Raw genomic sequence first — 12,254 nt, forward strand, 5'->3', positions numbered from 1 at the left:
GTCTGGCCTGGGAACTCTTATGGCCCAACCTCACTGTCCTGAATACCCCCTGGAGAGGACAATGTGTCTAGTCCACGCCATGATCATAGTCCTGAGCAGAAAGAACCTGTTCCCAGCTGGCCTCTGGCCATCAAAGTGGGCTCCTAAGCGTGCCTGGGAAGCCCTTTATCTTTTCATCCCACTGAGTGCTTGGGTCATCCAACTCGTCTGTCCATCCTTCTACTATTGTCAAACACTCCTTTCTCTCTATTCAGTTTATTTCAACAGTATTTACTGGGCCTTTACTGTATTCCAGGCATGGGACATACAGATAGTAGAAGGCAGTCTTTAGCCTCAAGATGTTCCCAGTCTAGAGAGCAGTCAAACTACAGAAGTTTGGGGGGATCAAACAAAGGACTGGGAATAAATGGGGTGGCTAGAGGACTAAGAGGATCAGCTAATCCAGGCATGAGACCAGGACACATGGAAGAGGGCATGATGTCAGGAAGACTAGATAAGCTGTAGCGGGACCTCATAATGGCAGAGGGGGAGTGGGCAGTTTGGGGTCCTCCTCTAGCCTGGATGCTGGATGAAACCATTCTCACTTTATTCTCATGAGTAGTTCATATTTCAGGTACTACCCCAGGGCCAGGGGCTAGGATTAATGTAAAGTACACTCTTACCCAGGAGCCTACTAAAGCACTTTGCATCTTTCTGGGAAACGAGCAGAAAAGGCAAACTTTCCTCTTGTCTTTTTGAGGTTACTTCTGGAGAAAGAGCATCTCAGCAGGTCAACTTCTTGTTGCTTAGTGACAAAGGGATGTTGTGACTACACAATGCTCCTGATTGTTGAGGTAGAGCCCAGCCTGCTACCCCTTTGTGCTTCCTGCTCTATTCTTACTTCTCTCTGAGAGAAATCTGTCCCTCAGCATTAACAGCTTGGGAGAGTTCTTATATAAACATATAAGGCTCCACAGTGGAGTCTGATGAGCTCACAGTCAATGAAATAGCGAATATTTTAAAGGCAAATCCTGCATTTTTTAAACTTCAACCATACTGCCAGGGATATAAATTTATAACATTTCATGGAGTTAGAAGAAATGCTAAAGGGGCTGGTAGCTCTTAGGATAAAAATGCTGCTTCAGAATAAGGCTCTATCAACTTCTCAGGAGTTTGTGGTGACTGGGAACACTAACTGGTGGCAAATGTTGGTGAATGTTACAAGGGCCCAAGTGAAGGAGGAGAGAGCATAACAGAGGAGCAAAAGAAGCAGCATGAAAGTATCTGACACCATGGTTCCATCCCAAGCTAGCCTTGGGCAGATTATTGTCTCTCTCATTTATAACACAGGGACATGAACAGTTCACTCCTTTTACTAACCCAAAGAAGCTGGCGATTAGCCTCTAAAACTCTGCCAACGAAAAGTTCAAAAACAGGAAACACTCAGTAGGGCTTTGTCACTGGCACAAGCCCTACTAGCCAGAAAGTCCACCCTATTAGTATAGTAACCCTGGAGATCCCCTCTCACGTGTATTCACAACTACAAAAATGTTCATTGCTGTATCTGTATAGGGGAAAAACTATAAACAGGCTGAATGTTTATCAAGAGGACAATGAGAAAATTGGCCTATAATCAAACAACGAAATAATGGAGTTACTATAAATTGGCTACAGATACTTTTTTTTTTTAACATCTTTATTGGAGTATAATTGCTTCACAATGGTGCGTTAGTTTCTGCTCTACAACAAAATGAATCAGCTATACATATACATATGCTCCCATATCTCTTCCCTCTTGTGTCTCCCTCCCTCCCACCCTCCCTAACCCACCCCTCCCAGCGATCACAAAGCACCGAGCTGATCTCCCTGTGCTATGCGGCTGCTTCCCACTAGCTATCTACCTTACGTTTGGTAATGTATATATGTCCATGCCTCTCTCTTGCTTTGTCACAGCTTACCCTTCCCCCTCCCCATATCCTCAAGTCCATTCTCTAGTAGGTCTGGCTACAGATACTTGAATCCACAGAGATAAATCTTAAAAATGGTAAGTCAAAAAGTTGTAGAGGGAATTACCTGGCAGTCCAGTGGTTAGGCCTCTGTACTTCCACTGCCGAGGGCCCAAGTTCAATCCCTGGTCAGGAAACTAAGATCCCACAAGCCACGGGGCACCGCCAAAAAACAAAAAAAAATTGTACAACTTGACACATTTTGATCTATGTATACATCTATGAAACATAACCACAATCTAGGTAGTAAACATATCCACACCCCAAAGTTTCTTTCTGCCCATTAGTATTCCTTCTATATGGCACTCAGCAAACTGCTGTTTGGCTTTCTGTCACTATAATTTGCATTTTCTAGAACTTTATGTAAGTGGTATCATCCAGTATGTATTCTTTTGTGTGTCTGTCTTCTCTCACTTGGCATAATTATTTTGAGAATTATCCATGTCACTGTGCCTATCAGTTGTTCATTCCTTTTTATTGCTTAGTAGTTTTCCATTGTATGGATATGCCAAATCTCTCCTGTTGCTCTTTTTTTTTTAATTTATTTTTTTAATAGACTTTTTTTTATAGTTTTTGGTTCAAAGCAAAATGGAGTGGAAGGTCCATAGATTTCTCATATACCTCCTGCTCCCACACATACAGAATAGTACATTTATTATAAATGCTGACCCTAAATCAACACAGAATTATCACCCAAAGTCCATAGATTACCTTAGAGTTCACTCTTGGTGTTGTTCCTTCTATGGGATTGGACAAATGTATAATGACATGTATGCACCATTATAGTATCAAAAAGAATAGTTTCACTGCCCTAAAAATCCTCTGTGCTCAACTTATTCAGCCCACCCTCCCCCTCTAACCCCTGGCAACTACTGATCTTTTTACTATCTCCATAGTTTTGCCTTTTCCAGAATGTCATACTGTTTAGAATCCTGCAGTATGTAGCCTTTTCAAGATTGGCTTCTTTCACTTAGTAAAATGCATTTAAGTTCCCTCCATGTCTTTTCATAGCTTGATAGATATTTTAGTCCTGAATAATTGTCCATTGTCTGGATGTACCACAGTTTATTTATCCATTCACCTACTGAAGATGACAACTTGATTGCTTCCAAGTTTTGGCAATTATGAATAAAGCTGCTATAAACATCCATGTGCAGGTTTTTGTGTGGGCATAAGTTTTCAACTCCTTTGGGTAAATACCAAAGAGCATGACTGCTGGATCATATGGTAAGAGTATATTTAATTTTATAAGAAACTGCCAGAACATCTTCCAAAGTGGCTGTACCATTCAGCTTTCCCATCAGCAACAAATGAGAGTTCCTGTTGCTCCACAGCCTCACCAGCATTTTGTGTTTCCAGCATTCTGGGATTTTGGCAATTCTTAAAGTTGCATAGTGTTATCTGTTTTATTTTGCATTTCCCTAATGCATACAATGTTGAGCATTTTTCATATGTTTATTTGCCATCTGTGTATCTTCTCTGGGGAGGTGTCTAGCTCTTCGGCCAACTTAATTTTTTTATTGTTGAGTTTTTAAATAGATTTTGGATACTAGTCCTTTATCAGCAATGTCTTTTGAAACCACACACCAATCAGGTTTTTGTCCCCACTACATCACTAAAACTGCTCCCTTCCAGGTCACCAATAATTAATTCTCACTCCTCATTTTCCTTGACTCATCAGCAGCATTTGACACAGCTAACCTCCTCCTCTTTGAAGGATGGTCCAGGTGGCTTCCACAGCACTTCACTCTCCTGCGGTTCCTCCCCTATCCCTAACAACTCCCACTCTGGCTCCTTTGCTGCTTTTTCTTCATCTAAGCCTCTAAACGTTGTGTGTCCTAGGACTCAATACAACCTGTTTTCCATCCATACTCCTTCATTGGTGATCTCATCCCATTTCATGACTTAGCCAGCCATCTATAACTACTGTGCGTTGACTACTGAGTGGGTCTTCATCGGCTAAGGATGCCTGGTGAGGGGTGGGTGGACTGCAGGGTGTGAGTGTGGAGGTGGGAGGGTCCATCTCGTGAGGTGCGCGTGGGTGGGTGTGTTGGTGCCCGGCGAAATGTAGGTTAGCAGGCCAGGCCCACGATTAAATGGTTAACGGTTGAAACCGTTAGGACCGTTAAAACCGTTAGTAGCCTGCCGCAGCGGGGGCGGGGCCCAGGGGGCGAGGAGTAACTCTCATTGGTCAGAGCGCGCCCTGGGGGGCGTGGCCACGCAGCTTAGGCTGCCTCCGCGGGACCAAGTGGCCTCGAGGCAGATCCCGCAACCCCACCCAGTTCGGGCGCGAGCCGGCCCTCAGAGGTGGAGGCCGGAGGGGTTTGGACAGGGCGGGCTGGAGCGGGGTGAGGTGAAGGTGGGGGAGGGGGGCTGGGGAGCCGTCGGGTCCTCGCGAATGGGTTCGGGATTCCCGGGTATCTCGAGGAGTTTCCCAGGGCGCTGGCTTCTCCACTTGTCTTACCTTTGAGTGCCTAGTCGCCCTTCCTTTCCCTGTGATGAAAGACCAGCCTGGCTCTTCAAGGGACTTGACTTCTGTGCTTATCCTTGGAGAGCTGTTTTCGCCAGATGCGCTGGGGACCATGGCCTCCTGGCCTGCCTCAGAGACAAGAGAAAGAGTACGCCCCGGAAGTCATGGTGAACCGGAACCCATGGAAACCCACTGGGATTGGTCTTTGATTATTATGATGGAAAATCCCTTGGAGGTCTCTGGAAACGACAGGGAATGATTTACTCTGGGGCATGTCGCCTGGTAGAAAAGAAGAGACTGAAAATGAGAGAGAGTGACTGTACGCGAGGTTGAGGCGGGCCTGGTGGAGGCCAGAGGGGCCACAAAGTCTGAGGGAGAGATTAGTTTAACCTGTGGCCAAATGGAGGAGCCGTTGGGGCCCTTGAAGGGCCTTGCACCGTGGCCTCAGGATTCTCAGAGTTGAAGACCGGGTCAGATGGGAGGGCTCTGTGCCCCTTAGGACACCCTCTTCAGCCCACATACTCCTCCCTGCCCATCACCGTGCCAAGGCCTTTCTTGTGGAAATAGTCGCATGCACTGAAACCTTTCTCTTCCTTTTATGCTTCCTTTAATGGGACTGGGGAATAAGAGAGAGAGGGAACTCTGCCCTTGAAAGTTTTTAAAGTGTGCATTTCAGTTTTCATTTACCTTAGACTGGCTAAGGTCCTACCTAAGAATGACTACCTCTTCATTACTGTTGTACTAGCATCTGCAAGGGAGCGTTGCCCTCTGAGAATATAAAAGCATGTATACAGATAGCATGGTGACAGGTGAATGCAGAGAGGACAGGTAAACCTGAGACTGAGCACCTCAAGCCCCAGGTGGTCGTTAAGCATAGTCGCTGTAACCATGGAATTTCTTCAACCACATTTAAGAAACCTCAAGAGTAAGTTAGGTCTGGAACCTGGGGAGTAGTCATTCTAAACCCCAAACCACATGCTATATAAATTACTCTCCTCTGTCAGCATAAACAGAAATGGAAGACAATAGAGGATTTATTATCTATATGTAGTTATAATGGCCTTAAATAATGGCCTTATAGTGATATGTATAAAATTGTCTAGATTCTTTTTTTAAAAAATAAATTTATTTACTTATTTATTTTTGGCTGCATTGGGTAATCGCTGTGCATGGGTCTTCCCTGGTTGCGTTAAGTGGGGGGGCTATTCTTTGTTGCTGTGCACTGGCTTCTCATTGCGGTGGCTTCTCTTGTCGCGGAGCACAAGCTCTAGGTGCGTGGGTTTCAGTAGTTGTGGCGCACAGGCTTCAGTAATTGTGGCTCATGGGCTCTAGAGTGAAGGTTCAGTAGTTGTGGCACACGGGCTTAGTTGCTCCCTGGCATGTGGGATCTTCCCAGACCAGGGCTCAAACCCGTGTCCCCTGCATTGGCAGGTGGATTCTTAACCACTGTGCCACCAGGGAAGTCCAAAAATTGTCTGGATTCTAAATCTAGACTTTAGATGGAGGAAATTCTGCTAGTGTGAATGGAAGAAAAAAACTCGACTATCAAAGAAATAAGTAAACATGGGACTCAGGAATCCCATATTTATTTCATCTCCTTTATTAAAATATATAATAAAATTTGTGATTAGGGACTTGAAATGCAATAACTGAAAACAAATCATATATATTTTTAAAAATATTTATTTATTTATTTTTATTGTGCCGGCTGTTAGTTATGGCATGAGGAATCTTCAGTTGCAGCATGCAGACTTCTTAGTTGCAGCACGCATGCGGGATCTAGTTCTCCAACCAGGGATCGAACAGGGGACCCCTGCATTGGGAGTGCAGAGTCTTACCTACTGGACCACCAGGGAAGTCTCCATCTATTTTAAATTTGTGGATACTTGGAAAGATTTGCTCCATTGTCATAATTTAGTTACTCATTTAACAATAAATATTTTCTGAGCACCTATTATTTGCCAGCACAATTTCTAGATTTTGAGGATACAGCAGTGTACAAAACAGACAAAAATTCCTATCCTCAAAGAGCTTAAAATTACATTCTGGTAGGCATGGGTGTGCATGCTGAGACAGGCAAAATAAGATAAATTCATAAAATAAGTAGTGTATTAGAATGATAGGGTGGAGAAAAAGCAGGGGAGAGACATAGTGATTATTATTTATTTATTTATTTTTGGGCTGCGCCGCGTGGCACGCAGAATCCTAGTTCCCTGACCAGGGATCCAACCCATGCCCCCCTGCAGTGGAAGTGCGGAGTCCTAACAACTGGACCGCCAGGGTATTCCCCATAGTGATTATTGAGGTTTTACAATTTTGAATAATTTGAGAGAATACCTGAAGGAAGTGGGATAGCCTATTATGCTGATATCTGAGGAAGGTGTAAACCAAGAAAGAACAGAATGGGCAAGGGATCTGAAGCTGGTGTGTATCAAGTAAGGGAGAGCAGTAGTGAGGAGCCCCATAAAGGTATGGAATGGAGTGTAAATGGGAGAGAGGCAAGGTTAAGGGAAGACTGCAGAGGACACAGAAGAAAACCATGAGAACTCTGGCTGCAGTGAAGAGTTTGAACAAAGGGGTAATATGATCTGACTTATGGTTAGAGTAACTTCCACCCTTTCCTAGAGAAGAGACTATAACTTGGAACAAGGGTGAAATCAGGGAGACCAGTTTGGATTGCGGTAATCCAAGCTTGTGGCAGTGGAATGAGGTTGTCAGATATAGCAAATAAAAATACAGGATACCCAGTTAAATTTCTGGATATGTTTTGTAGGAATTACCTTAGTATTTGCTTAAAGATTGGATTTGAGAAAGAGGAGTCAAGGAGGACTCTTAGGTTTTGGCCTGAGCAACTGGAAAGATGAAGTTGCCATTAACTAGAATGGGAAGACTAGATGGGGAATGTTTGAGAGGAAAGATAATGATCTCGGTTTTGGATATGTTAAGTTTTAGGTGCATATTAGTCATCCAAGTAGAGATGTCAAGTCAGCAGTTGAATATAGGAGTCTGAAGTTCAGGAGAAGCGTCTGGGCTAGAGGTTGCAACTTTGGGAGTTGTCAGCTAATACAAGGTATTTATTCATTTATTCACTTTTTATTGTGGGAAATTTCAAATATATAAAAGTAGAGATTCTTGATGAATGAACTCCAATGTACCTGTCACCTAGCTTCATCAATTATCAACCCAAGGCCAATCTGTACCCCTCCCCAGCTGCCCAAGCCCATCTCCATTGTTTTAACGCAAAGCACAAAAAAATTAGATTATTTCATCCATTTAAAACTTAGGTATATATAAAGATAAATACTCTGTTTTTGTCATAACCAAAATATCATGATCATACTTAAAATGACAATTTCTTAATATTATTAAGTAACTAGTCAATGTTTAAATTTCCTTGTTTTCCTACAATTCAGGATCCAGAATAAGTGGACCTGTACAGTTGACCCTTGAACAACACAGGTTTGAACATCACAGGTCCACTTATACATGGATTTTTTTCAATAGTAAATACTACAGTACTACACAAGCAGTTGGTTGAGTCCTGTGATGTGGAACTGCAGATGTAGAGGAACCACGTATACGGAGAGCCAGTTATAAGTTATACCTGGATTTTCAACTGCACTGAGGGTTGGTGCCCTTAACCCTTGCATTGTTCAAGGTCAAGTGTACTTGGTTGATGTGACTTATACATCTCTTCTTTTTTAATTAAAAAAAAACTTTTTTTTTTTTTGGTTTTTTTTTTTTTGGCTGCATTGGGTCTTTGTTACTGCATACGGGCTTTCTCTAGTTGCGGCAAGCAGGGGCTACTCTTTGTTGTGGTGAGCAGGCTTCTCATTGTGGTGGCTTCTCTTGCTGTGCAGCACAGGCTCTAGGCGCACGAGCTTTAGTAGTTGCAGCACATGGGCTCAGTAGTTGAGGCACGTGGGCCCTAGAACGCGTGGGCTCAGTAGTTGCGGCTGGGCTGCGGGCTCTAGGGCATGTGGGCTTCAGTAGTTGTGGCACTCGGGCTCAGTAGTTGTGGCTCGGGGGCTCTAGAGTGCAGGCTCCATAGTTGTCGTGCACGGGCTTAGTTGCTTCATGGCATGTGGGATCTTCCCAGACCAGGGATCGAACCCATGTCCCCTGCATTGGCAGGCAGATTCTTAACCACTGCGCAACCAAGGAAGTCCCTATACATCTCTTTAAATCTATAGTCTTCCACACCTTCTTTCCTCTTGCCTTTTATGGGTTGAAAGAATAGGGTCATTTAAACTGTAGAATTTCCCACTCTCTGGATTTTGCTGATTGCATTCATTTTGTGCCATTTAACCCCTGTATTTTCTGTAAACTGGTCCTTACATCTAGAAGCTTAATCAAATTAAGGCTCAATATTTTTGGTATGTATACTTCTTTGTTAATGCTGAGAACCTCCTGTTCAACCTCATCAAGAGGTGCATACTAAGTCTGGATCTTTCTTTGTGATGAAAAGATCAATCCAGAGGTTTAGGTGTTGCCAGCCTGATCTATCCAGTATCAAGTACCCTTATCAGCCCTTCACGTCTTGGTTTTAGCAGCCATTAATAATCATTTACTAGATTCTTTATTTTCATTAGGGCTCCAAAATGATGATGATCTAATTCTACCATTCATTCTATGTTTATTAGCAGGAATACTTCTATAAAGAAGACCTTTTTCTCATCTATATATTGGTTACCCCAAGATACAGTTTAAAAGGTAAGGTAAATTATAGATTCTTTCCCTACCGGTTTTCAGAATAATGAGTGGGTTACCTATCCTCCAAAGTGACTGATGAGGGTTTTTAAAAATATAATTATAAATTTAACAGAGAAAGCCCCTTTAAGTTAGCTCTCTTGTAGTCTTTGGCCCTAGTAATCTTTGATAACTTCCTTGTTGTCTGGTACAAGGCAATGTCTCAGACTCATCTTGCACATTTCCTGCCCCAGACCTGGTTCCTTTTAGTGAGGAATGGTATTTCAAGACCCAAATCTGGGTAATAAGGTTGGTCATTATTTCGTGGCATTTTCAGTGGATGGAGCTATGAAACATATTTTTAAAGAGAATAATACATCAAGAGTTAATGATTTTTCAATTTATTTCAAACATAGGATTATAGGGTTTTTGTTTAATTTTGTCATTGATTTTATATTTGTATCTCTTTTATCGTACACTGAAAATTTTGATTCCCAATGTCATTAATATAATTATTTATTTGCAATATATATATATATATATGAAAACAGATACACAGATTCCTGTGTTGCTTATTTTTTCCTTAGGATACGCTCCACCAGGGATGTGGAGTCACATCACCATATTTAGAGGCATAAGAAATAAACTCTGTCTATGGGGGTCAATCACCACCTTGCTTGTTTCACTTTGCTTCTTTGCTGGGATTACTTTTTTCCCCCATTTTGATTTAATTTTAATTGTGTAACTGCATGTAACGATACTTACATAATTCTAAAGTTGAAACTGAAAACTGCTACATTTGGAGAGGTCTAGCTTAGCTTCCATCTCTAGCCTCTTCACCTTATTGCCACCCTCCCCCTAAAGATAAACATTTTTATTGGTTTTCAGTTTATCTATCTTCTCTATATGTCCCTCCCTCACTCCGTCCCTTCTTTCCTCCCTTTTTAAGAAAAATATAAGCACATTTGTGTGTGTGTATTTATATTCATATTACCCTGCCTTTTCTTGGATGAAATAAGTGCATACCACACACACTGTTCTTCACCTTGCTTTTTTTTTTTTTTTTTTTTTGCGGTACGCGGGCCTCTCACTGCTGTGGCCTCTCCCGCCGCGGAGCACAGGCTTCGGACGCGCAGGCTCAGCAGCCATGGCTCACGGGCCCAGCCGCTCCACGGCATGTGGGATCTTCCCAGACCGGGGCACGAACCCATGTCTCCTGCATCGGCAAGCGGACTCTCAACCACTGCGCCACGAGGGAAGCCCCACCTTGCTTTTTTTAACTTAGCAATATATCCTGGAGGTCATTGCCAGAGTATATAGAAGAAATCTTCCTTACTCCTTTTAACAGCTCCATAAAACTCCATTGTGTGAGTGTACCATAGTTTGTTCAACTATTCCCCAGCTGATGGACACTGGGTTGTTTCTGGTCTTGCTATAATAAGATAGTGTTGCACTGAAAAGGCATGTTTTTGTTTTTGTGTTTTGCCATAGTATTATTGGGATAGATCCCTAGAAGTAGGATTGCTGATTAAATGCTAAATACATATATATGTCCTAGATAATGCCAAATTCTCCTCCACAGAGAAATACCATTTGGCCTTCCCACCAGAGGTACATGACAGTGCTTCTTTCCTCACAGCCTCAGTAACAGAATACATCATCATACTTGGATTTCTACCAATTTCATAGGAAAGAAAATAGTCTCAGTATGATTTAATTTGTATCTCTTTTAATGTGAGTGAGATTGCCCATATTTTCACATATATATAAAGGCCTTTGTGGGTTGTTTTGTTTTGTTTTGTTTTGTTTTGTTTGTTTCTTTGTTTGGCTGTGCCACTCGGCTGCAGGGTCTTAGTTCCCCAACCAGGGATTGAACCCGCACCCGCAGCAGTGAAAGCAAGGAGTTCTATCCACTGGACCGCCAGGGAATTCCCATATAAGGGCCTTTGTGTTTCTTTTACTGTGAACTGTTGGCTCATATGTCCTGACCATTTTCTATAACTTTTATGTGATACAAAATTTTCTTTTTAAAATTTTTATGTAGTTAAATTTGTCAGTGATTTTTTTTGTTCTGGACTTTGAGTCAAAGTTTTCCCCACTTCCAGGCTATAGAGGAATTTACCAGTTCCCCCACCCCAGTGTTTTTATGGTTTCATTATTATTTCATCTTTGATCCATTTGGAATATTTTGTAGTATATGGTGAAAGGACTAGATCCGATTTTTTTTTCATATAGCCATTCAGTTATCCCAACTCTACTTTTTAAAATGTTTATCTGTCCCCAATATATCTGAGATACTACCTTTATCATATGCATACTACATTTCCATTTTCAAATAGATCTATTGCTATATTATAATAGACTATTACATTTTCAAATAGATCTATTGCTGTTCTACTGGTTTGTCTAACTGATCATGTGCCAATATGATGTGTTGAGAGGTGAGGAGACATCCTTGCCTTGCCTTGTTCCTGATCTTAGTGGGAAAGCTTTTAGTTTCTCACCATTAAGTATGATGTTAACACAACATTGTAAATTAACTATACTCCAATGAAAATGAAAAAAAAGTATGATGTTAGCTTTGGGTTTTGGGATAGATGTTTTCTATCAAGTTGAGGAAGTTCTCCTCTATTTTTTACTTTGTTGAGAGTTTTTATCATGTATGGATGTTGGATTTTATCAAATGCTTTTTTTGTATTTATTGATATGGTTATATGATTTTTCTTCTTTAGCCTGTTGATGTGATGGATTATATTAATTGATTTTTCAAATGTTGAACTAGCCTTGCATGACTTGGTTGTTGTGTATAATTCTTTCTATACATTGTTGGATTCAATTTGCTAATAATTTGTTGAGGACTGTGCATCTATGTTCATGAGACATACTGGTCTGTAGTTTTTTTTGTAATGTCTTTGTCTGGTTATATTATTAGGGTAATGCTCAGCTCATAGAATGAGCTAGAAAGTGTTCCCTCTGCTTCTATCTCTTGGATGAGATTATAGAGAATTAGTATAATTTCTTCCATAAATGTTTGGTAAAATTTACCTGTGAACCAAGCTGGACAATATTGCCAGTTTTTTTTTTTAAATAAATTTATGTATTTATTTTTG

The sequence above is a fragment of the Aethalodelphis obliquidens genome, unplaced genomic scaffold, assembly GCF_003676395.1.
Source record: "Aethalodelphis obliquidens isolate GAN/ISIS:26980383/991018 unplaced genomic scaffold, ASM367639v1 scaffold125, whole genome shotgun sequence".
Taxonomy (NCBI): domain Eukaryota; kingdom Metazoa; phylum Chordata; class Mammalia; order Artiodactyla; family Delphinidae; genus Aethalodelphis; species Aethalodelphis obliquidens.